Here is a 25,773-nt window from a genome sequence, read left to right as displayed (position 1 = left end):
GTCCTCCATGACTGGAATGCTCTCCTTCCTCATCACCACTTGGTTTCAAATCCCAGCTAAAACCCCACCTTCTATGAAAAGCCTTTTTCATTCACCTTAATTCTTTTTCCCTCTGAGACTAACCCCAATTTATTACAGATACAGATATTAGATTGATGGTTTGTACGTAGTGGTTTGCATGCTCTTTCCCTTTAGACTTTGTGTCCTTGAGAGCAGGGGCTATTTTTTGTCTTTCTTTGTATATGTAATCATTAACAGGATGCCTGACACATAGTAGGCACTTAATAAATGCTAGCTGACTGACCAAAGAGAACCCATGAGCCATCTTTCTACTTAGTTGTAACTTCCTCATCTTCTGGTATCATTTATGAGAATGTGTTGTCCACTGGCTAATCACTGGACAAAAAAAATCTCCCATTTGGAATACTCACAACAAAGATAATGATTATGGATGATCTAAAATTCTGTGATACTTAGCAACATCTACATCCTTATCAGCCAATTTGCTACCTCATTGAAGAAGCTGAAGAAGGCCCCATAGAACTGAGAGCCACACTGTACTTTTCTTTGTGTCATGGATTGCCAAAGCCAAAGAATTTATCACCAAGGGGTCAGCTTACAAGTGATATCTTCCTCATTCTATATCCCAAAGTACTGGCTACCACTCCCAGCTGTTTTCACAGGATCACAGATGGAGAGCTGAAACGGATCTACTTCAAAAATCATCTAGTTGTAGTTAAACTCCCTCATTTTACTTTGGAGGGAAATGAAGCTCAAGGAAGTGAAGTGATTTTCCCATGGTCAAAGTCAAAGGTGAGAGTTGAATCCAGATCCTCTGATTCCTGGCTCAGTGCTCTTTTCACTGTACCAGACAAAAGCTGCTCATTCCAGTTCCCAATTTAATCATCTTTTTTTGAGATTTATAATTCAGAATCCACCAAATGGAAAAGGTGGTACAAAAGCTCACTGAAGAAAATGATTCCTTGGGGCAGTGAGGTGGTGCAGTGGATAGAGCACGGGCCCTGGATTCAGAAGGACCTGAGTTCAAATCCACCCTTAGACACATAACACTTTACTAGCTGTGTGACCCTGGGCAAGTCACTTAACCCCAACTGCCTCACCCAAAAAAAAAAAAAAGGAAAGGTAAGAAATTACAAGCAGGATGCTCTCAGAAAAACCTGGAAAGACTCACATGATCTGATGCAAAGTGAAATAAGCAGAAGCAGAACATTGTCCACAGTAACAGCAATATCGTATGATGATCTACTATGAATAACTTAGCTGTTCTCAGCAATATCATGATCCAAGACAATTCAGGACTTATGATGAAAGGTGCTGTCCATCTCCAGAGAAAGAACAGGTAGAGCCCGAATACAACTGAAAGATACTTTTTCTTTACTTTCTTTTTGTTTTTCTTGTCTGTGTTTTCTTTCACAGAATGACTCACACAAATGTGTTTTATATGACCACACATGTATAACCTATGTCAAATTGCTTGCCTTCTCAATGGGGGAGGGGCAGGAGAGAATCTGGAACTCAAAATTTGAAAAACAAAGAATGTTAAAATTGTTTTTATATGTAATTAGGAAAAATAAAGTATTAAATAAGATTCTCAAAAAAAAGGGGGAGGGGAGAATAAAAGCCCCATGTACACTCTACCTTTTTTTATTTGGGTGGGACAGAAGTCACACCCCAGTTTATCTACACAATTTTAAAAGAGAGCATTCATACATTGGGAGTGCTTGCTCAATTTCTTTTTTTTTTTTAACCATAGGGAGTAATGCAATCAAAAAGTTTGATTTAAAGCCTTTTAAAACCACTTAAAACTGGGGGCAGCTAGGTGGCGCGGTGGAGATAGATCACTGGCCCTGAAGTCAGGAGAACCTGAATTCAAATCCAGCCTCAGACCAAACCTTGTCACTTACTAGCTGTGTAACCCTGGGCAAGTCACTTAACCCCAATTGCCAAAAAACAACAAAAAAAAACAACACTTAAAACTATTGATTAAGCATATGTAAACAACAATCTGGGGAAAGAAGAAAGACTCAACATATATAATAAAACCAACAATCTTCATATCAGGTCAAGGATTATTATAATAACAATAGCTAACATTTATATAGCACCTACTATGTGCCAGGCACTTTAGAAATATTATCTCATTTGATCTTCACAGCAACTTTTGGAGGTAGGTACTACTACTAGTCTCATTTTACAGATGAGAAAACTGAGGCAAACAGAGGTTAACTGACCTGCCCAAGATCTCATAGTTAGTAGTGTCTGGGTCTGAATTTGAACTCAGGTTTTCCTGACTCCAGGCCTAGCGTTCTATCTACCATGATACCTACCTGCTCCTATTATTATTTGTCTTGTTCCACTATTAAAGTAGAAAAATCATGGAAGCACGGAGAAAAGATTTACTCAAGGTCACATAAGTTGTCATCACCGCCAAAATTCAAGTTCAGTTCTCCTAAAATCTTGGTTCTTGCCCTAACATATCTATCCAAAGACAAATCTCTTATCCCCTTTATTCTAATAGATAACAATAATTGGATATTTTTAATTGGCAAAGTACTAAATAGAAAACAGATATAAGAATATTTTAAAACTATTTTAGCCTCAAAACAGCCTAACAAATCAGGTCAGAGGTAGGTCTCATAAAACATCAGGGGTTACTGGGTGATGAGTAGTAGGGGTGGGTTGTGGGGTTGGTTCTGATCTAGTAGATAATTTTGAAAAAGACTTTGCTTTTTAATCCCAACAGGAAGGGATCAAAACTCCTTTTGACAAAAGCAGGTCTGAAGCCATCTACCTAGAAAATAACAAGATACTTCTATATATTCAAGGAAAACATCTCAAATAAAGCAGGCCAAAATCAGTGCATAAATAAATCACACAAAGATATCTAGTACTCTAAAATCAGGAAAGGTAATTAATGATCAGAAAGACTATTTAACCCCTCAAGTTAGGCTAGAATGCTCTGGGGAGTGATCAGTGAAGATTTCCTTTAAAGACACAACTAACTGGCTGATTCACTTTCTGCCTGGTTTAGTAACTGAATTTCTAAATTCCAGGAAAACAGGAAGACAGACAGAGACAGACATATATACACACACACACACACACACACACACACACACTCTCTTAAGATTTTAACATTCCAAGAGTAAAAATATATATACATATATATACATATATGTGTGTGTATAAACACATATATGTGTATATATATGTATATTTATACAATTTTTTTTAATTTTAAATTCAGATGTTGGGAGTTTCTTTAACCCTCTACTTTAGAAAACAATTACAATGGTAGAATGTCCCCGAAAGGCTACCTATTGCTAAAATTTCAAAAAGAGTATCGTTCAGGAGACAATTTTACTTCTGAAAAAACTAAACAATGTTATATAAAGAAATATCACTAAAATTGTTTAGAAAATCATCTCACTCTTCTCGAAGAAATGATGAATATGAATACAGAAAAGTATGGAAATACATGAACTGATGCAAAGTCAAATAAGTAGAGCAAGGAACCTTGCACAAAAGACTACAGCAATGTGAACAATAACCACAAAATAATCTAAATGACTCATGCAAAATTATAAAGAACATGCCTGGCTCCAAAGAAGAGACATGAGAAGACACCCTCTCCCAAATCCTTTGCTGAAGTGGGGTGAGAGGATGGTTTTGCTAAATGTTGCTGATTTTTTTTCCTTTTTTTAAAAAAGTTTTTTGTTATATGTGATGGTTCTCTGAGGGGGGAGAAGAGAAAAGGTGAAATTTAGTCAATATGAAAACAAAAGATATCCATAAAAATCTGCTTTTAAAATATAAAAAAACTCTAAAAATATAATGTACTAAATTAGCATTTCCACAATCTCTCAAAGTACCCAAAATATACAGTTTAAACATTTAAGTCTCAGAAAAAGTTGCTGTTGAATCTTATCTCTACTTTAACAAAGTGAGAAACTGAGACCTTTATTTTATGTCAAAGATGAAAGTAAAATTAAAGTTTCGGTCTCTTGAAGGCCCTGTAATTACTTGACCAACTTGTATTAACTCTCATGTTAAAAGCCTGACATTTCAAGTTTTTAAGCTTCTAACTCTCTTTAGTAAATTATTAAAAAAACACCTAGTTAATCTGAATCAACAGGGAAGGAAGCTGAAAAGTTATTTCACACAATTCAGAAAATTCGGGTCGCCATAAAAACACTTGGAATTATTTTTGTAAGGGGGAAAAACATCAAGATGCTTCTTAATATGCCAACACAGTGGGTGGGGATTTCCAACATGGGGATTTCTGGCATAGGGCTTTCCTGAGGGAGAATGGAACTCATGCCACCTTCCCCCCCCCACACGCCAAAAAAATAAAAGTCTTGGCCTAATCTTGTCATATGGACAGACTTTTGCTTATTTTCACTACCAGGACATACACTGGATAACTGCCCCTTTCTCAGAATCCTCACAGCATATACCAAAGTTGTTTCACCCCAACAGTCAAACCTCCTGAGGGCTTCTATTTTAAAAATATTAAGATCTGTAGCTTTAAGCTTTAAAAGGCAACAAACACATAAGTATCTTTAAATGAAGTCAACCACCAAGAAAATCCAAAGTTCATGTTCAGGGTCCTTGGTGAAATTTTCTGGTGTTTCACAGTTTAAGAACCAGAGATAGGTGGAGGAGGTCACAGAACACCCCCAACAGGAATAGCCTTCCCCCAAGTCCCCAACAAACTCTCAAGGAGATGGGCTGAGCCTGCTCCCAAAATTTCAGCCCCGAGGCAATGTTTTCCCCTTCACTTACTGATTCACCTTTTTGAAGGAGGGAGTAAGGACCACTCTTGGGAGCCCCAAAAAGGAAGAACCAGTTACTCACTGAGCTGGAAGAGACCTCATTTGACATCTGATCCAGAGAAGGGAAAGATCTATGACAATATCCTAGTGTTCCCAGGATGATCTAATACAACCTCTTTATTTTACAGATGAGGAAACTAAGGCAGAGAAGAAGAGAAAACGACTTAAGAGGACCACAGGACTTGGACAAAGGAGTCGGAAGGGACCCTAAATAAAAATCAGTCTCTAGTCCAAGCCTCTTATTTTATAGATGGGGCAACTGAGGCCCCCAAGAGAAAGTGGCTTTCCTGAGGCCATGCCAAGTTTGGGACAGAACTGGCTTTACGAGTCATCTAACCTAACCCCTTATTTTGCAGGTGAGGAAACTGAGGCCCGAGAAAGGAAAACGACTTAAGAGGATCTTAGGACCTAGAGCTAGAAGAGGGCCTTAAAAATCATCTAAACAATCCCCCCACCCTTATTTTACAGATGAGGAAACTGAGGCTCAGGAAGGGAAGCCACGACTCAAAGATGACCACCACAGCGTCAAAAGACTCAGAGCTGGAAGGGTCACCTATGCCAGGGGTTCTTCACCTTTTGGGGGAAGTCGGTCTGGTAAAGCCTTCTCAGAACGATGTTTTTAAAGGCATAAAATAAAATACGCAGGACTACAAAGGAAACACTTATTTTAGTTTGGATTAAAATTCTGCAATTTTTTTAAAAATTAAATAAGTAAAAGTTTCAAAATATTTTTTTTTAAAAAAACCACATTCCAGGGCCACAGATTTAGTTCACACCTCCTTCTCCCTCCTTTTACAAACAGCGGCAACTGAGGCCCAGGAATTAACTCTTTCATTTTACAGCCAAGGAAACTGAGGTCCAGTGAGCGGAAAGAACGGCCCATGACGACCCGGCCTGGCCTCGAACCCAGCGGGGGTGGAAATCTCCCCAAGACTGAGGGGCAGCTCCCCTCCCCCTCTCTCCGAAGCGGGCTGACCCTTCTCCGAGGCCCTCCCAGAGAGGCCTCGCGTGATCGGGACGCGCCGTGAGGACCCCCCCCAAACACACACACAAACGCTCCCTCCCCAAAGGCGGGACCCCGCGTGCCCTCTCTCCCCGCCCCTCACCCCCCCGGCTTTCAGGCCTCCGGCGCTCCCCACGCCCCAGCCTCGCCCCTCTCACCTGCTCCAGCCCCGCGACGCCCCCAGCTTCGCAGACCAACCACCGCCCAGCTGCGCACGCGCCTCAGAGTCTCCGTCCCAACTCTTAGTCTCGGAACTCTCCGACCCTCGCGGAGCGCTCCGAGAGGAGTTTCGGTGACCCGCCCCTCCCTTCCCCTACCCCCTCCCCTCGCGGACGCCGGAGCCGGATCTACTTCTTCTTAAAGGGCCCGCCCCCCGGTCACCCGCCAGTCAGAGCTGAGAGGGGAGGGGCAACACGGTCCCTGAAATTGAACGAGGCTTTTAAAATTTCTAGACTTGGAAAAAACCCTTAGCGACCGTCCATCCCAGCTCAGCCCAATTCCCCCTCCCCCCATTTTTACAAAGGGCCAGAGAGGGGAAGTGAATGAGTTGCCCAAGGTCACATAGCTAATTAGTAGCAGGGCTGTGCCTCCCAGCCCTCCTACTTCCTCAGCCGCAGACTGGGGAGAGAGGGGAGGCAGGAAACCACTTTAGACCGCAGCTCAGGAGGCGGAGGCCCCCCTAGTCCGCCCCTCCCCCTTTTACAGAAGAGGAAACTGAGGCCAGAGGAGTGAAATGACTTGGCCCAAGGTCACACAGCTGGTCAGTGGGAAAGCTGGGATTTGAACCCAAGTTCTCTGTCTCCCAGGCATTTCCCTCGTACCCGGCTGCTCCTGTTGGCTCAAAGTCGCAGGGGCTAGCACAGTCTAGCGAAGGTTGTTTGATGGAATGGGTGATTGAAGGAATGAATGGAGCAAGGACCTGGAATGAATGATGCTGGGGCATTGAGTCTGAGATGGGTTTGCAGTTGTCTGGAATACATCCCCCCACACACACACCTTTGTCCCCTCTCCCCATTCCTTCACACTCTCCTCTCTCCCTTCTACTCTAGAACCTAGAACCCCATCCCTAGGGCAGCAATAAGAAAGGTGTAGTTCCCGGGCATAGGGAGATGACAGTCCGTCCCACTGTCCTCCGCCTTCCTCCGATCTCCTCTGGAATTTTGTGTTCAGTTCTGGGGGCCGCAACAGTAAGTTCGAACTGATCCGGAGGAGAGTGACCGGGATGGTGAAGGGTCCTTTGAGTGCATCGTTTGAACGGATGAAGGCACTGGGAATGTTTACCTTGGAGAAGAGAATGCTCAGGTGGGGGAGCAAAGCTGTGTTCAAGCATTTGGAGGCTGTCCTGTGGAGGCTTGGTCTGTTTGGTGAGGGGCGAGGGGGGAGACCTAGGAGCCGTGCATGGAAGTTTCAGTGAGGCTGGTTTAGGCTTGGGTTGGAGGGAAAACCTCCTAACCATTAGCAAAGTCCCAAAGTGTAGGGAGCTGCCTCAAAGGGCAGTGGATTTCCTCCTCCGCGGAGTTCTTCGCAGAGGCTGGGTCACCGACCCTCTGCTGAGTGAGGTACAGTGGGGATTCCATTCCTGTACGGGTTGGATTAGATGAACTTTGAGAACCGCCCCCACCACTCTCTAATTCTGAGATTCTAACACGCCCTCTCCATCCCCTCCTTGGGCTGTGCTCCCTCAGATCCCACTCACCCCACTAGCCTATCCCACAGCCCAGGCTTTCTCTTCACTAATTCATCTCAGACCTGCTGCCCCCGGCTCTATCCTCAGAGTAACATTCCTCAAACCACGGCCCCTGAGAGCTCTTCAGACTCACCCCCAGAGCAGGCCCCCATCCAAGATTCTAACACCCTTACACACACTCCCCGACTCCTTCCAGGGTACTCCCCTCAGACTCTGTCCGGAGAAAACCAAGGAGGGTCTATCTTCAGAGCATTCTCAGATTAAACTGACTGTCCGATCTTGCCTCTTCTCCCAAGTCCTGAATGGACTGGAGGCGGTGAGTATCCTACATTTAGCTGAAAAGGCCCTTGAAGATCATCTACTTCAACCACAACCCCCACTTCTCCCCGACCCCTTCATTTTACAGATGAGAAAACTAAATCCCAGAGAGATTAAATATTTTAACCAAGTGGGAGATCTGGGATTGGGAATCCAGGACCTCCGACTCCAAGTCCAAGCACATTCTTAGGCCAAGGTTGGTTATTCAGATGGATGGATGAATGGATGGATGGATGGATGGATGGTTGGATGGATGGATGGATGACATGAATGAGGCCCAGAAGTTAAGTGACTTACCCAGAGCCACACAGGCAGCCAGTGGGCAGAGACAAGATTTGAAGGAAGATTTTCTGACTCTGAATCCAGAGCCCCTTCCGAGGCATTAAAGTCAAGGCCCTAAGGGGGTCAATAGATTTGGCTATACAAAGGAGGAAGCAGTTCCTAGGAGGCAACCCCTCATCATGGGAGCGGTGGGTTGTTGGGGGAAGGGAGAATAGTGGACACAGTGCTAGACTTGGAGTCCAGAAGACCTGAGTGCGGAATTTCGCCTCAGAACCATTACTTATTTTCTCTGCACCTCAGTTTCCTCATCTGTTAAATGAGACTAATGATATCACCGACTTCATAAGGTCAACGCGAAAATCAAATGAGATAACTCAGGTAAAGCCCTTTGCCAGACTTTATTTAAGGCACCTTATCAATTTCTGCTCATTACTCTTAGCCTGGGATTGGCTGTTGCCCCTAGGGGCGGACTGACAGCCGGAGGTGCAAGCAGGTGCAGCCGAGGGGGCGGGGGCAGAAGGGAGGGGCGGGGTCATTCAGCTTGGAGGCAGAGCGGTTGTCTCAGAGGGGAGGGTCTAAAGGGGAGGGGACAGTATAGACCCTTAACCGCTCTGACCTAGGTAGAACCTTGCTAGAATTTGTGCATAACTCCTTTCTGTACAGGAACACCTGTGAGCTCACCTTTAACCACCATGTTAAACGCAATCTACGATGAATCCAGGTGGTCCTAGTCTTGGGGTCTGTGCTGTACAGCTGGTCAAAGGCAGACTAAAGGATTTGCACTTTCTTGTCCCAGCTCAGGTCAGTGAATGGGGACCTACCCTGGGCAACCTTCTTTCTTAAGGAGCATGAGACCAACTCCCCTGCCTCAGTCTCCCCACAGTACAGTGAGGGACCAGGGCACAAAGAACCTCTAAACTGGAAGGTGGACCTTTATAAAGCCCATCTCATCTGCCCTTTCACTGTACAGACGGAGAAACTGAGGCTCAGCATAGGGAAGGGATTTACTTGCCCAAACTCTCACAGTCAGTGAGCTGGAAGAGTCTAGATTCCAGTCCCAGTGGACAATGAGTTGTTAAACTGAAGGAACAGTGGTGGCCCCAGACCACTGGCTCTTCTTCTAGCCTGACCACCACAGCCATCATCCATTGGAGCAACCCTTCTGAAGAAGAGGACCACTATCCCTACCTCCACCAACACCAATATTTGCTACTCCTTACACGCAGCACACTATCTCCCTGTTCTATGACTTCACACTGGCTGTCCCCCATAAGTAGAATGTTCTTTTTCCTCACATCTGCTGTCCAGCTTCCCACCTTTCATAGGCAGGAGGTCCTTCCAGGCTCTCTCCTCTCTCAGAGCATTCCCTGTTATCACCTTCCATTTACATTGCATATACCCTGTGCGTACATAGTTATCTGAATGTGGTCTTCCTCATTAGAATGTGATCTCTTTAAGGACTCACCATATTTTTCCTTTTTCTTGTATACCCACAAGCTTAGCACAGGGTCTGGCATAATTGTATGTTGATTGACTGGCTGACCAAAGCTAACACAGCCTGCCACAGACAGGATAAGCTTAAGAAGCCCAGGAACAGCATGCCCACTTCCCACCCAACCATTCCAGGCCCTGCTTCTAGTCCAGATCCGCAACCATTGTTCAGGGAAAAAGAAATCCTTGTGGCGAAGGGCCCCCAGCTCCATGATGAGGGCCTACACATTAGATGCTTCAGCCTCAGAAACTGATACGGTTCTATTCGTAGAAATAATACAAAAGACAGTGTTGTTACCATCTTTTTTGCTGCTTCGTCCCAAGCACCGAGGGGTCTTTTATCTGACTTGCAGCTGACTTTGTTACAGTGTGGTTTCCCTCATTAGGATGCCTTCGTCAAGAAGAGATTTTAGCAACTTTTACTCTAGCAGACTGAAAAGGAAATGGCTTGACCAGCCTGATGAAGAGGATCCTGGCAGAGACATTGTTTTGTTTTGGTTTTGGTAAATAGTATTTTATTTTTTTTCCAATTACATGTAAAGATAGTTTTCAACATTCATTTTTTATAAGATTTTTAGTTTCAAATTTTTTTCTCCCTTCCTTCCATCCACCCTCTCTGAGACAGCAAGCAATCTGATATAGGTTATACATGTGCAATCATGTAAAGCTATTTCATGACACATTAGTGTCATGTTGTGAAAGAAGGAACAGAACAAAAGGGAAAAGCCACAGAAAAATTTCTTTAAAAGTGAAAATAGTATGCTTCAATTTGCACTGAGACTCCATAGTTCTTTCTCTGTATGTGGATAGCATTTTTCATCATGAGTCTTTTGGGATTGTCTTGGATCTTGTATTGTTGAGAAGAGCTAAGTCTATCAGAGCTGATCATCACACAGTGTTGCTGTTACTGTGTACAACGTTCTCCTGGTTCTTCTCACTTCACTCAGCATCAGTTCATATAAGTCTTTCCAGGTTTTTCTGAAATCCTGTTCATCATTTCTTATGGAACAATAGTCTTCTATTACACTCACATAGCACAGCTTGTTCAGCCTTTCCCCAATTGATGGGTATCCCCTCCATTTCCAATTCTTGGCCCTCACAAAAAAAGCTGCTGTAAATATTGTTGTACGTGTGAATCCTTTTCCCTGGGACATCAGGCTCCATGGGGACAGAACTATTGGACACTGGCTTCCTTGGACCAGAGACACTGGGGACATGGGGTCACGGGAGGCCACTACTAGGGATCCCCCTGCAGATCTGAAGTCGGGATGGGGCTAGGTTGGTTCAAGGGGATGGAAATGTAGGAGGAAGCTGTCTGGTAGCTTCCTGGCTTAGTTATTTCTGGTGAACTAAGGCAGCTAGGTGGTGCAGTGATTAGAATTCTGGGCCTGGAGTCAGGAAGACTCATCTTCTTGAGTTCAAATCTGGCCTCAGACACTAGCTAGGTGACCCTGGACAAGTCACTTCACCCTGTTTACCTCAATTTCCTCATCTGTAAAATGAGCTGGAGAAGGAAATGGCGAACCACTCCAGCTTCTCTGCCAAGAAAACCTCAAATGAGGTCACAAAGAGTGGGGTGCGACTGAAACAACGGAACAACAGTAACAAAAGAAGGCAACAGCAAGTCAGACATTTGTTAGAAGCTTGGACAGAATACTCACCTGATCCCTAGCCCCACCAAGCCCACCTGGAGAATAACTGGAGAGATTCTTCATTCTCAGAGCCCAGAAGATCTGAAGGATTCATCTATCAGACCCAGGCAACCAGAGGCCTGGAGCACGCTGGTGTCTGGTGTCTTAGGCACAGGGAAGCCTGGAGAAGGGACCTATGGTAGGGTGGAGTCAGAGTTTTGGAGTGAGTGAGAAAGACAAGCGTAACAAGGGTAAAGTGATGGGGCTTTGCCACAGGATGCAGAAATTTCCAGGGGTCATTGATGGGACTTTCAGTGGTGTTTTTTTTTTTAAACAAACTAGCAACAACTGGACTTACCACCTAGTTATCCAGAATAATTAATTAGCCTTTGACCCAGCAACACTTCTAGGGCTGTATGCCAAAGAGATCATAAAAATGGGAAAAGGACCCACATGTACAAAAATGTTTATAGCAGCTCTTTTTGTGGTGGCCAAGAATTGGAAATTGAGGGGATGCCCATCAATTGGGGAATGGCTGAGCAAGTTGTGGTATATGAATGGAATGGAATACTATTGCGCTATAAGAAATGATGAACAGGCTGACTTCAGAAAAACCTGGAAAGACTTGTATGGTCTGATGCTGAGTGAAATGAGCAGAACCAAGAGGACTTTGTACACAATAACAGCCATGTTATACGATGACTAAGATTATTAAACTGAACCCTTCTCAGCATTACGAGGATCTAAGACATCTCCAGAGGCCTCGGGATGGAAAATGCTGTTCACATCCAAAGAAAGAACTATGGAAGTCGAATCACTATCACTTATTTTTACCTTCTGTTGAGTATTGTTTCATCTTTCTGATGGTTCCTTCTGTTAGTTTTAATTTTTACTTACAACTTCACTAATGTGAAAATGTGTTTAATAGGAATGTAAATGTAAAGCCTATATCAGATTGTGCGCCGTCTTGGGGAGGGTAGAGGGGAGGAAGGGGGAGAAAAATTTTCAACTCAAAAGCATATGGAAGCGATTGTTGATAAATCAAAATAAATTAATAAAAAAAGTTCATATGGACTTTCCATATGATATATACAAAGTTTACAAAATCAGACTAAAAAAAATAGACTTAGCCCTTCTCAGCAATGCAAGGATCGAAGACATCTGCAAAGGTCTCATGATGGAAAATGCTATCCACATCCAAAGAAAGAACTCTGGAGTTTGAATGCAGGTGGAAGCAGACTATTTGTTCTTTTTTCCTTCTGTTTCTTCTGTTGTGTTTTGTTTCCTCTTTCTTGTTTTTTCTTCTGTTGGTTCTAGCACTTCCTTACAGCATGACTAATGTGAAAATATATTTAATAGGAATGTATATGTAAAGCCTATATCAGATTGCAGAGGGAGGGGGAGAAAATTTTTAAACTCAAAAACTTATGGAAGTGATTGTTGATAAATCAAAATAAATTAATAAAAAAAAATTTAAAAAGAATAATTAATTAAGTGAGGAAACTACTAGATCAGACTTCCATTTCCCTGGTGAATGATCCCAACCTGCTCTGGGCTCCCCACCCACAACTAGATTGAGGACATATTGTGTACTGCTTGCATCAGTTGAAAGATTGCTAGTTAAAGCTCTGGGAGTTATTACCTTATTGCTCACCTTATGTCTATGTTTCTTTGGGTATCTGTGCCTTACTATTGCTGCTTCTGTGTTTCTGCGTGGCGTCCCACTGTCACTGACATCTCTGTGCTGCCTTTAAGGTGTTTCTGGGCATTTTGTGGGAGGCATGGGATAATAATGACAGTAGCTGGCATTTACACGCGTGCTAAGGCTTACAAATGTCTACATACATTTGCTCATTGGATTCCTGTAACAACTTATGAAGTAGGAATTATGGGTATGATTATTATGTTATTATCCCCATTATACAGATAAGGAAATAGCGTCAGAGAGTTGCCTAGGACTTACACAGCTCATACCTGTCAGAAAGGTGGATTTGAAGCCAGGCTTTTCTAACACCAAGCCCAAAGCTCCATTTACTTTGCTTTTGTATTCCCAAGGGGCCTGTCTGGGAATAACATCATGTTATTTATGGGGGCTCCATGTAACTTCTGGTATTCACCATGTACAGGTAGACCACCATGCTATCAAGGTATGACTGGAACTTTTGAGGTCTGTAGGGGAAGGGTTTCTGTATTTTGGGGATGTCTGCTTCTGGGGGTATTAAGGGTGTCTGGAAGGTGGCCCTGATGGGGTGTATTTCTGTTTCTGAAGCTGTCACATTGTGAAATTTGCTTAAGGACGTGCAGTTAGTGGCATTTGGCCCTGGCACCCCACCCCCCACCCCGATCTGGCTGTTACAGGCGTCACCTCTCCTCTTTGAACGGGACTTAGACACAGAAGACCTGGGGTTGTAATCCCTGTTCTGAACCTTACTGGCTGTGAGGATGTGGGCTATGACCTCTCTGAGCCTCAGCTTCCTCATCTGTAAAATGGACTTGCACTGTCTACCCCAACAGATTTCTTGAGCTAAGTACTTAGTAAGCCCTAAAGTGCTATAGAAGTGGGATCAATAGGGCTGGGACTGTCTCTTGCCTTTCTTTGTATCCGCACAGTGCTTAGCACAGAGCCTGGCATACAGTAGGGGCTTTATAAATGCTTATTGCCTGACAGTAAAAAGAGCACTGGATTGGAAGTCAAAGGACTGGGGTCAGAATGTGGCCCTGCCGCTGAGCAGCCGTGTGACCTTCTGTGACTGATCTCGTGTGTCTGGGCTGGGGCTTCCCCACGTGAAAATGAGAGGGTGGAGGAGATAATCTCTGAGATTCCTTCCAGCTCTTAACTTTCCTTGGTCCCTTCTTGTTTTCTTTCTCTCCCTCCTTTACTCCTCTCTGGGCCTCAGTTTTCTCATCTCTAAGATGGGAACAATGGTGGCTGCTTGGGGTTACCTCCCACTGGGGCTTGGGCTTAAAATGAAATCTGATCAACCTGGGCTCATTGCCACAAATAGTGATATTAATGATAATCCTGTTTAATTATGGAAATATGTTTGCATGATTTCACATGCATAATGGGTATCATATTCGCCTGTCTTCTCAATGGGTGGGGGAGGGCCTAGAGGGAGAGAATTTAGAACTTAAAATTTAAAAAATGAAAGTTAAAAAAATGAAAGAGCAAAAAATAACAATAATCATAGCCAGCATTTATATAGTGCCTTAAGGTTTGCAAAGCCCTTTATCTCATCTGATTTCCTCAATGACCCTAGAGGTAGATGCTGTTATTATCCCCATTTTCCAAATGGGGAAACTGAGGCTCTGAAAAGTTGAGTGACTTGCCCAGGGTCACTTGGCTCATAAATAGCTGAGGCAGGGATGTGCTGGTAAATGTGTAGGCAGAATACACTTTTAAGTTTAATCTCACTATTAATATTTTTTCCTTCACTTTCTTACATCTAAACAATCAACATAGCAGTAAATCAAGCCCTGATCTGCAGCATTTGCTGATTTCTGAGGTGTAAATACTCACGCTGAAAATTTAACGATCAGCTCTGGGAGCCAATATGAGCTGGAAGCAACACGTCTCTGAGGCAGGGTTTGAACTGAGATTTTCCCGCCTCCAAGACCAGCATATTCTCTCTGCCACCTTCCTGCCTCATAACTGGGAGCATTTCAGGTCTGCAAAGGGTGTTGGATACAGCATCTCATTTCAGGAAGCCTTGCTCTAGCAGGCCCACTCCAAAGAAATCTGTTGACTTGGGGGCTTCCTACAAGAGCGGGTAGGATGGAGTTCTGGACTTAGAGCGGGCAAGACTCAAGTTTGAATCTAGCCTCAGCCACTTTACTAGTTGTGCAACCCTAGACAAACCACATCATCACTCTGAGCCTCAGTGTTTTCATCTGTAAAATGGGGCTAATGATACCTTGACTCAAAGAACACTTGTGAGGCTCAGACAAGACTATTCACTTAGCTCTTTCATTTCTCTGGGCTTCAGACTTCCCGTCTGTAATAAAAGGAAGTTGGAATAGAGGACTTCTGGAGGTCCTTTTCAGCTCTGAACCCTAGGCCCTCCCTCTCCTGCCGGAAGCAGGTAGGTCAACCAGGTTCAGGCGTACATGCCAAAGCTCATGAGCGCTCCCTGGTGACTGTAAAGTAGAGTGACAGCTGTGGCTAAGGTTCAAACTCTCCCCTGCTTGTCTTTGAACACAGAAGGACCAAGTTAATTAATCAATTGTGTTAATTGATGCAATCACTTTTAAATAATTTTTTTATAATTTTAACATAATTTCTCCCATATACGCAAAAGCACTTTGAATACAAATAATTACAAGCAGATATACTTTTACTTTGAAATAAGAACTTTCAATGGATGGGGCACTAGCCTTGAAATCAGCAGGACCTGAGTTCAAATGTGGCTCAGATGCTCTTGACATTTACTAGCTGTGTGACCCTGGGCAAGTCACTTAACCCCAATTGCCTTAAAAAAAAATAAGAACTTTCATCCTGTGTTCTCTGCTTTCTTTGCCTTATGGATTTTTTTTAAAAAAAGAAACATTTCACTCATTGACATAGATTGGTCCTTCAGGATACTCAAATTCTGGCTCACTTCCTTCTAGCAATGGCTCGAGCACCAGCATGGTAGACTAGAGCCTTTTCCTGATTCTCCCAGTTGTCAGCACTTTTTTTTTTTGCTTATCTCCCAATAAAATATCCCCCTGAGAGCAGAGGCTGTTTTCATTTTGGTCTTCCCAGTATCTTGCTAAGAGCCTTGACCTTTAAAAATGTTTGTTGAATTGATTTAAATTTATTCAAATCCTACCTTGGCCGAGTTTTCACAGTAGGGATTTGGATTGTCCAGAATTACTGAGACATACTTCAGTAGATACAGAAAGCCCCATTCTGGAATTTCCACCTTTGGATGGGTAGAGCAAGAGGAGGGCTGTAGCTGGCTGGTTGTTCACTCTTCCACAACCCTATTTCCAAGAGGCGTATCAGACTAGAATTAAAACTAGAATCAGATCAAATTATATCTGATCAACCAATAACGTTTATTAAGTACCTGCCATGTTCTAGGCAATGTGCTGAGTGCTGGAGATACAAGAAAGAGACAAAAAACAGTCCCCATCCTCAAGGAGCTCACAATCTAAGAGGAGAGGCAACACCCAAACAAATACTTACAAAGCAAGGTACACATAGGATAAATTGGAAATAATTAACAGAGGGAACACATTAAGTTAATGAGCGCTGGGGAGGGCTTGCTGGAGAAGGTGGAATTTTAGTTGGGACTTAATGGAAGCTAGGGAGGTCCCTAGCAGGAGTGGAAGACAGAAAACATTCCAGGCATGGGGGACAGAGAAAATGCCCAGAACAGAGAGATGGAGGGTCATGTTCAGGCAACAGCCAGGAGGCCAGCATCACTGGATCCAAGAGTATGTGTTAATGGAATGAGATGTAAGAAGACTGAAAAGGCTTTGAGTGCCAAACCATATTTTGTGTTCGATCTTCGAGGGGCTCTGCATTAGATATTTGTGATGCAGGCATGTGAAACTCTTTTGGGAGTTGAGGATAAAAGCCCTCTTCCCTACAGTGTTGCCTGAGCCTGGGAAGGAGGTAATAGCTTATTCTAGGCTAGCTTAGCTCCCTCCCACACAAGATTTATTGTTGTTCTTGTTGTTATTTGTCCTTCGTTCTCCAAGAGGACTGTGACATCAGGAAGATGATGCCATGACTTGCTAGTGAATTGGATTGAAGTGAGGCAGAGCTGTGAAAAGTGACCAGCCTCACTTTTTCCTCCAGAGCCATCTGGATCCGGTGGCCAGATATAGGTCGGAATGACGGGAGATGGCCCCTATCAGATTGGCTAATATGACAGAAAAGGAAAATGACAAATGTTGGAGGGGATGTGGGAAAATTGGGACACTGATGCACTGTTGGTGGAGCTGTGAACTGATCCAACCATTCTGGAGAGCAATTTGGAACTATGCCTAAAGGATTGTAAAACCATGCATACTCTGACCCTGCAATACTGTTACTAGGTCTGTATCACAAAGAGATTAAAGGAAAAGGAAAATGACCTACGTGTACAAAAATATAGCAACTTTTTTTGTGGTGGCTAAGAATTGGAAATTGAGGGGATGTCCATCAGTTGGAGAATGGCTGAACAAGCTGTGGTATATGATTGAGATGGAATACTATTGTTCTATCAGAAATGACAAGCAGGGTGCTTTCAGAAAAATCTGGAAAGACTACTCTACATGATCTGATGCAAAGTAAAGTGAGCAGGACCAGGAGACAGTAGACACACTAACACCAATATTTTAAGATGGTCAATTGTGAATGACTTAGCTCTTCTCAGCAATACAATGATCCAAGACAATTCTGAAGGACTTACGATGAAAGATGCTATCCACCTCCAGAGAAAGAACTGATGGAGTTTGAATGCAGATTGAAGCAGACTTTCTTTTAACTTTCTTTTTTCTTTTTGTTTGTTTTGGTCTGTGTTTTCTTTCACAACATGGCTAATAACGGGGGGCAGCTAGATGGTGCAGTGGACAAAGCTCTAGCCTTGAAGTCAAGAGGACTTGAGTTCAAATCTGGATTCAGATACTTGACACTTAACTAGCTGTGTGACCCTGGGCAAGTCATTTAACCCCCATTGCCTCACGCCAAAAAAAAAAAAGTAAAAAAATATGGCTAATTATGGAAATATGTTTTGCATGACCGCACAGTTAACCTATATAAAACTGCTTGCTCTCTCAATGAGGAAGGAGGGGAAGCTGGGAGGAGAGAATTTGGTACTCAAAATTTTAAAAAATGAATGTTAAAAATTGTTTTTACATGTAATTGGAAAAAAATAAGATATTAATTTTTTTCTCTCTTCAATCTATTTTCCAAACTAGCTGTTTTTCCTATCAGATATTTCACATTTTCTTCTTTTTCAGTCTTGATTTTGTTTTTATTATTTCTTGATGTCTCATTAGCTTCCATCTAGTCAGTTCTCATTTTTAAGGAATTTTTTTTTTTTGGTGAGGCAAGTGGGATTAAGTGACTTGCCCAGGGTCACACAGCTAGTGTCAAGTGTCTGATGCCAGATTTGAACTCAGGTCCTCCTGACTCCAGGGCCAGTGCTCTATCCACCTTGCCTTCTAGCTGCCTCAGGAATTATTTTCTTTAGTAAAGCTTTATACCTCTTTTACCTAGCTGCTAATTCTCTTTTCATAACCTTCACAGATAACTTTCATTTTTTCTCCCAATTTTTCCTCTATTGCTATTATTTAGTTTTTAAAATCTTTTTTTTACTCTTTTAAAAATCTTTTTCTTATATGTTTAATAGGAATGTATATGTAGAGCCGATATCAGATTTTGACCTCTCTTGGGAAAGGAGGAAGGGAGGGAGGGGGAGAAAAATTTAAAACTCAAAAGCTTATGGAAGTGATTGTTGATAAATCAAAATAAATTAATAATAAAAATCTTTTTCTTTAGTTCTTGATTTAATACTTCTAAGAACTCTTGTTACTGTATCCAAATTGCATTTTTCTTTCAGGCTTTACTTGTATATGTTTTCTTTTTTTTTTTTAATATAAATTTATTTATTTTTAGTTTTCAGTATTTACTTCCACAAGATTTTGAGTTCCAAATTTACACTCCATCTCACCCCTCCCCCCCACCCCAAGATGGCATGCATTCTGCATACCCCTTCCCCTAGCTGTCTTCTCTTCTATGTGTCTCCCCTTCTCTTATCCCTTTCCCCTTCTATTTTCCTGTAGGACAGGATAGACTTCTGTACCCCATTTCCTATATTTCTTATTTCCCAGTAGCATGTGAAAAATTTTTTTTCAAACGTATGTTTTTAAAACTTTAGGTTTCAAATTTTCTCCCTTCCTCTCTCCCCGCCCACCCTCATTGAAAAGGCAAGCAACTCAATATAGGTTAGACATGTGCAGTTATGCAAAACACTTCCATAGCAGACATGTTGTGAAAAACTAACTCTATTTCCTTTAATCCTATCCTGCCCTCCCATTTATTCTATTCTTTCTTTTGACCCTGTCCCTCCTCAGAAGTATTTGCTTCTGATTACCCTCTTTCCCAATCTGCCCTTCTATCATCCCCCTGCTCTCTTGTCCCCTTCTCCCCCTATTTTCCTGTAGGGTAAGACAGATTTCCATACCCAATTGAATGTGTATGTTATTCCCTCCTTAAGCCAAATCCTATGAGAATAAGATTCACTCATTCCCTTTCACCTTCCCCCATTTCCCCTCCACTGTAAGAACCTTTTTTTCTCTGGGTTTTTTTTTTTTGTGAGATAATTTACCCCATTCTACCTCTCCCTTTCTTCTTCTCTGAGTATAATCTTCTCTCATCCTTAATATTCTCCAGATATGACCCTTTAATCTTCAACTCACCCTGTGCCCTCTATCTATCTATCTATCTATCTATCTATCTATCTATCTATCTATCTATCTATCTATCTATATCTATATCTATACCTATATAAACATATGATTTTTTCCTCCAACTACCCTAATACTGACAAAGGTCTCATGAGTTATAAATATCATCTTTCCATGCAGGCATGTACACAGTTCAACCTTAAGAAGTCTCTTATGATTTCTCTTTCCTGTTTACCTCTTCATGTTCCACTGGAGTCTTATATTTGAAAGTCAAATTTTCTATTCAGTTCTAGTCTTTTCATCAAGAATGCTTGAAAGTCCTCTATTTCACTGAATGACCATTTTTTCCCCTGAAGGATTATACTCAGTTTTGCTGGGTAGGTGATTCTTGGTTGTAATCCTATCTCCTTTGCCCTCTGGAATATTATATTCCATGCCCTGCGGTCCTTTAATGTAGAAGCTGCTAAATCTTGTGTTATCCTGATCGTGTTTCCACGATACTTGAATTGTTTCTTTCTGGCAGCTTGTGATATTTTCTCCTCGACCTGGGAACTCTGGAATTTGGCTACAATATTCCTAGGAGTTTTCCTTTGGGGATCTCTTTCAGGAGGAGACTGGTGGATTCTTTCAATTTCTATTTTGCCCTCTGGTTCTAATATATCAGGGCAGTTTTCCTTGATAATTTCTTGAAAGATGAAGTCTAGGCTCTTTTTTTGATCATGGCTTTCAGATAGTCCAATAATTTTAGAATTCTCTCTCCGGGATCTATTTTCCAGGTCAGTTGTTTTTCCAATGAGATATTTCACATTGTCTTCTATTTTTCATTCTTTTGAATTTGTTTTACAGTGTCTTGATTTCTCATAAAGTCACTAGTTTCCAATTGCTCTATTCTAATTTTTAAGGAAGTATTTTCTTCAGTAATCTTTTGGATTTCCTTTTCCATTTGGCTAATTTTGCTTTTTAGGGCATTCTTCTCCTCATTGGCTTTTTGGACCTCTTTTGCCATTTGGGTTAGGCCATTTTTTTTTTTCAGCCAGAGGATTTTTTTTTTCTAGGCTATTTTTTAAGGTGTTATTTTCTTCAGTATTTTTTTTGGGTCTCCTTTAGCAAGCTGTTGACTTGTTTTTCATGATTTTCTTGCATCACTCTCATTTCTCTTCCTAGTTTTTCCTCTATTTCTCTTACTTGCTTCTCAAAATCCCTTTTGAGCTCTTCCAAGGCCTGGAACTGATTCATATTTTTTTTGGAGGCTTTGGATATGGGAGCTTTGACTTTGTTGTCTTCTTCTGGTTGTATGTTTTGATCTTTTTTGTCACCAAAGTAAGATAATATAGTCTGACTGTTTTTGCGCTGCTTGCTCATGATCCCAGCCAATTACTTGAGTTTTAAACTCTTTGTTAAGGTAAGAGTCTGCTTCCAATGTGGATGTACAGCTGATTTCAGAGATACTTGTAGGGACCTGTAAATTTTCAGTTCTTCCAAGGTGGTATGATGGGTCGAGGTGTTTACTCTTTTCCTGGCCTGGGCTCTGGTCTGTTAGTGACCACAAGCACTCCTTTCTGTCCTGGAACTGTGAGGAGAGTTTTCTCTCTACAGCCACTAGAAGCTCCACCACGCCAGCGTTCCTCCTCACCCCAGGACCACTGCCCAGAACTGTGACCCAGATCCACACAGGGGCAAAGCAAGAGATTCCTGCCTCAGCACTGGCAAAGGGATCCCTGCAATCCCCCTCTGATCAGCCACTGGATTCCCCCTCAGTCTGTGGGCCGGAAGCTCAGGAGGCAGCTGCCCCCCCAAGGGCCATGCTCTCAGGGAACTGGATCTGAGACCCCATGCTCTTCTCTCAGCACCACAGAAACAGACTTTTCCTACTGACCCTCTAAGTTGTCTTTGGCATTCATGGATTGAGAAGTCCGGAAACCTCCACAGCTGCCCGGATTCAGTCCTCTGAGGCCTGCTCCAGGCTCGCTGTGGCCTGCGTGCCCACACTGCACTGTGCTCCACTCCCAGCCCAGCGCAATATAGCTTTCTGATCAACCATCCAGGCTGCCTGGGGCTGGAAATTTGCTTCACTCTTTTTGTGGGTTCTGCTGCTTTAGAATTTGTTCACAGCCATTTTTTATAGGTATTTTGGAGGGGTTTGGGGGAGAGCTCAAGCAAGTCACTGCTTTCACTCCGCCATCTTGGCTCTGCCCCTCCTCGGATCTTGTATATGTTTTCAAATCACTGACCTCTGTGTTTGTTTGTTCAGCTTCCTTGTTATTATCGTAGCTCTCTATGGTGGGGTTCTTTTTTGGCTTGCTCATTCTTCCAGACTCCTTCTTGACTTGGAACTTTGTGTTAACGTTGGGCTCTGTGCCCAACCCTCTAGGAGGGTTCTAGCCTGAACTCCTGTCGTTTTACGTCCTTCTGCTGGTTGCACAGCTCAGACTAGGGACCTTCAAATTTTCGGTGCTCTCAATGTGGTCTTATCCAGGGTGAGGCCTCTTCATTGCCCTCCTGGTCTGAACTCTGACCCAGTTTTGAATTTTTGGCTTGTGTGTAGCTGAGTTTCAGTAGATTGTTGCTGGACTCAGTCACCTTTAGGTTCTACGGGGTCAGGGTCTCTGAATTGCTGGCTCAGTTTTGCTCTTTGTCTGGTTTTTCCATGGCAGCTTACATGCTGGGCTGAAGATGAGAACCGAATTACTGCTCTGCTCCTATGCTCACCATCACAAAGCTAAGTTTCTGGAATTTGCTTTGTGCTCGGTACTCACCTAAGGTCTGGTTGCTCAGTCATGGCCACTTCTCTCTGCCCTGGATCTGTGACCTGGAACTGGGTAATGGGTAACAGAGCTGCCAGATGGGAGTCTTCCTGCTCTCGGCACTAGTTAAAGGGTCCCCTGGGATCTCTTTCTGCCCTGGTTTTCTCCGCCGTAAAATTCTCACCAAGGCCTCTCTCAACTCTAACAATCTATGCTCTAAGGACCCTCCCAGCTCTGACATTCTGTATTCTAAGGGCCTCCTGCCCTGGTATTCTAGCTGGGTTCCCTTTCCATCTCTGAGCCCTGGAATGTTCCTGGTTCTGCTGCTACCCCATTGTGCTCCTGACCTGTTCCCACTCAAGTCCACAGACCTTGCTGTCTATCTTCCTAAACTGCCCTGGGTTAGGAAAATGACTCTTTGTGACTTTTTTCTTGGCTTTCATTATCAGAATTTGGTACGATTTGTGGAGAAGGTATGCTGGGTGAGCTAGACAAAAATGTTTTCTATCACTCCGCCGTCTTTGCCTGCCAATTCCCAGTTACGTTTTACTCTGATTTGAGTAACACTCAGGAGTTTTCCAAGTTTGACACCTCTGATCTAGTCCATACTTACTGCAATTTACTAATTTAGACTTAAATTATCAAGAAATAGAATTATTGCATAAAATGTTAGTACTGACAGGACACTTAGAATACAGAAAGTCAGAGCTAAGAAGACCATAAAAACACATGATCCCAAAGACCAGAGGGCCTTTAGAGTACAGAATTTTAGAGCTTGGAAGGCCCTTAGAACACAGAATGTCAGAACTGGGAGGATCCTTGGAACACAGAAGGTCGGGGCTGGGAGAGCTCTTAGAACACAAGATATCAGATCCTGGATAGTCCTTAGAATACAGGATGTCAGAGTTGGGAGGGCCTTTAGAACAAGGAATGTCAGAACTGCGAGGGCCCTTAGAACAGAGAATGTCAAAGCCTGGCAAGCCCTTAGAATACAGACTGTCAGAGCTGGGAAGGACCTTAGAGCATAAATTGTCAGAGCTGACGGGGGGCTTAGGGGTAATTTTACAGATGGGGAAACTGAAGGTTATGGAGAGGAAGGCACTTGTTAAAATATCACAGCAAGTTAATGGCAAGGCCAGGGCCTAGAACCCAAATATCTTTTCTCCCAGTTGAATGTCATTACCACATACTGCATTATGCCAAGAAACAGCTGCCCACATTGTGGGGATTTGGACCAACCTTTTGTCCAAACCCAGCTGCTGAAGGTGGGTAGGCAATGTAGGCTACAGTGGAATGTAAAGAGTACTAGATTTAGAGGCAAGAGAAGCCAGAGACCCTGTATTTGAATCCCGCATCTGCTACATTGTGTGTCTACCCATGGGTAACTCATTTCCCCTCTTTGGGCCCTTGATTTCATTAAATGCCTATTTTCCCCCAGAGGATTATATTCCATTTTGTTGGCTAAGTTATTTTTAACCATAAGCCTACATTATAATATTGTATACCAAACTCTCTGCTCCTTCATAGTGGAGGCTGGTAAATCATGTATAATCCTGACTGTGACTCATTAGTACCTGAATTCTTTCTTTCTGACTACTTGGAAGTATCTTTTACTTAACCCAGAAACTCTAGATATTAGCAGAAATGTTCCTGGGAGTTTTCATTTGGGGATTTCTTTCTAGAGGTAACTGGTGGTAACTAGAGGTAACTACTTTGCTTTGTGGTTCTAAGATTCTAAGGTTCTAAGATATGTGGGCAACCTTCTTTTATGATTTTCTTAAATACGTCTAGTCATCACATTCAGATAGTCCAATGATACTTACATTTTTTCTTCTTGATCTGTTTTCCAGGTCAGTTGTTTTTGTGATGAGATTACCTTACATTTTCATTTAGTTTTTTCAGTCTTTTAATTTTGTTTTAATATTTCTTGTCATCTTGTGGAACAATTGGCTTCCATTTGGCCCATTTTAATTTTCAGGGAGTTAGTTGCTTGGGATAGGTTTTATACCTCTTAGGCTAAACTGTCAATTCCCTTTCCAATTATTTCTCCTATAGCTCTCATTTCTTTTCCATTTTTTCCCTCTAGCGCACTCATTTCATTTATTAAACACATTTTTCAGCTTTTTAAAACTCGTTTCATCTCTTCCAAGAATTCTAGTTGAATTTGTGACCAAGCTATGTTCTTCTTTGAGACTTTCTTTGCTTGTTATGTTTTGGACTCTTTCTCTTCTTCTGGGTTTGTAAATCATGTCTTTTTTGTGAGTTCTTTTTTGTTTGTTTGTTTGCTTATTCTTCCGGACTACTTCTGGACTGTGGACTTGATAGTAGGGCCAGGCTCTGTGCACTTCTGGAAAGAATGTCTGGGCTGGTTCTGTGGCTTCTGTCTCTCAGGAAGAGCTCAGGCTGGGGGATCTGCAAAGCCTTCTGCGCTCTCAAAACAGTCTGATTCAGGGCAAAGTCTGATTGCTGCCAACGTGATCTGAACTCTGCAAGTTCTTAACCTGAGTTTTGTGGGGATTCCAAAATTGTCCAACCTACAATAAAAGAACCGAGGCAGAGCTCTGAGCCCATGGCACGTTATTCAAGGGTCCATGGTCTCCTCCATGAAGTGGGCCTCAGATCTGCCTCATGACCTGAGATGCCCCCTTCCTCCAGGGTCTTAGTTTTATAGGACTTGATACTATGATGATACAGATGAAGCGAACTAAAAATGGAGAATCTCATTGATTGATAGACCTTGCCCTTGACCCTCCAGAAGGGTCTACACAAAATACAGAATTCCATTGTTTGACAAATAGACTAATGAGCAGACCTTGACAGACTTCTCTTGACCTTTCAGGAGGTCCTGATGAGCACATCCATGGGCTGGGAGAAAGTCAGACCGCAGACTGACAACCAAGGCCATTTGCTGCCAAATGCTCATGGTTATCTCCCTACATTGGGCAACAGAGGGATGAAGATGGAGGGGCAACAAAAAGAGCTGGAGGACTTTCCATGCCCACGCTGGGCGTGGTTACCATAACCAAGAAAAACAAGGGTAGAGGTCCTCTAGCTGGCTTCCTGTGATTAAGCAAGTGAACATACAATCTGCATGTCACAGCTCAAGGGCCTAATATACAGAATTTACAAGCACTACCCCTGTGGAATCGTATCCAACTGATTAATACTGATTGGAAGAAAATAGGGGTCCAATTAATCATCTATCAGAGTTTGGGGCTGAGCAATAGTAGACTGTTGCTTAATTCCTCCATTATTAGCCAGCTGGGGAGCTATGCTGGCTCCCCTTTGGTCTAGTATTCCTGGCCTGGTTATTTCTTTGCAAGCTTCAGACTGGGCTACAAGCTGGAGTTGAGACCCCATTCTCTTCCTAGGTTCTTAG

General features: G+C 42.8%; 1 protein-coding gene across 2 annotated transcripts in view; it reads right to left on the bottom strand.

Moving 5' to 3' along the window:
• Nucleotides 1-6,135, bottom strand: part of MOB3A (MOB kinase activator 3A) — a 37,968-nt gene extending 31,833 nt beyond the window's left edge. For both annotated transcript variants that reach the window (XM_021008970.2, XM_021008969.2), the window contains exon 1: nt 6,018-6,135. The gene's annotated coding sequence lies outside the window, so the exon portion shown is untranslated. The remainder of the gene's footprint in view (nt 1-6,017) is intronic.
• Nucleotides 6,136-25,773: the final 19,638 nt, after the last annotated feature.

This window comes from Phascolarctos cinereus, unplaced genomic scaffold (genome assembly GCF_003287225.1).
Source record: "Phascolarctos cinereus isolate Bilbo 61053 unplaced genomic scaffold, phaCin_HiC Scaffold_4;HRSCAF=312, whole genome shotgun sequence".
Taxonomy (NCBI): Eukaryota; Metazoa; Chordata; class Mammalia; order Diprotodontia; family Phascolarctidae; genus Phascolarctos; species Phascolarctos cinereus.
Note: the sequence above shows the minus strand (reverse complement) of the source record. Positions and strands in the feature narration are given on the sequence as shown.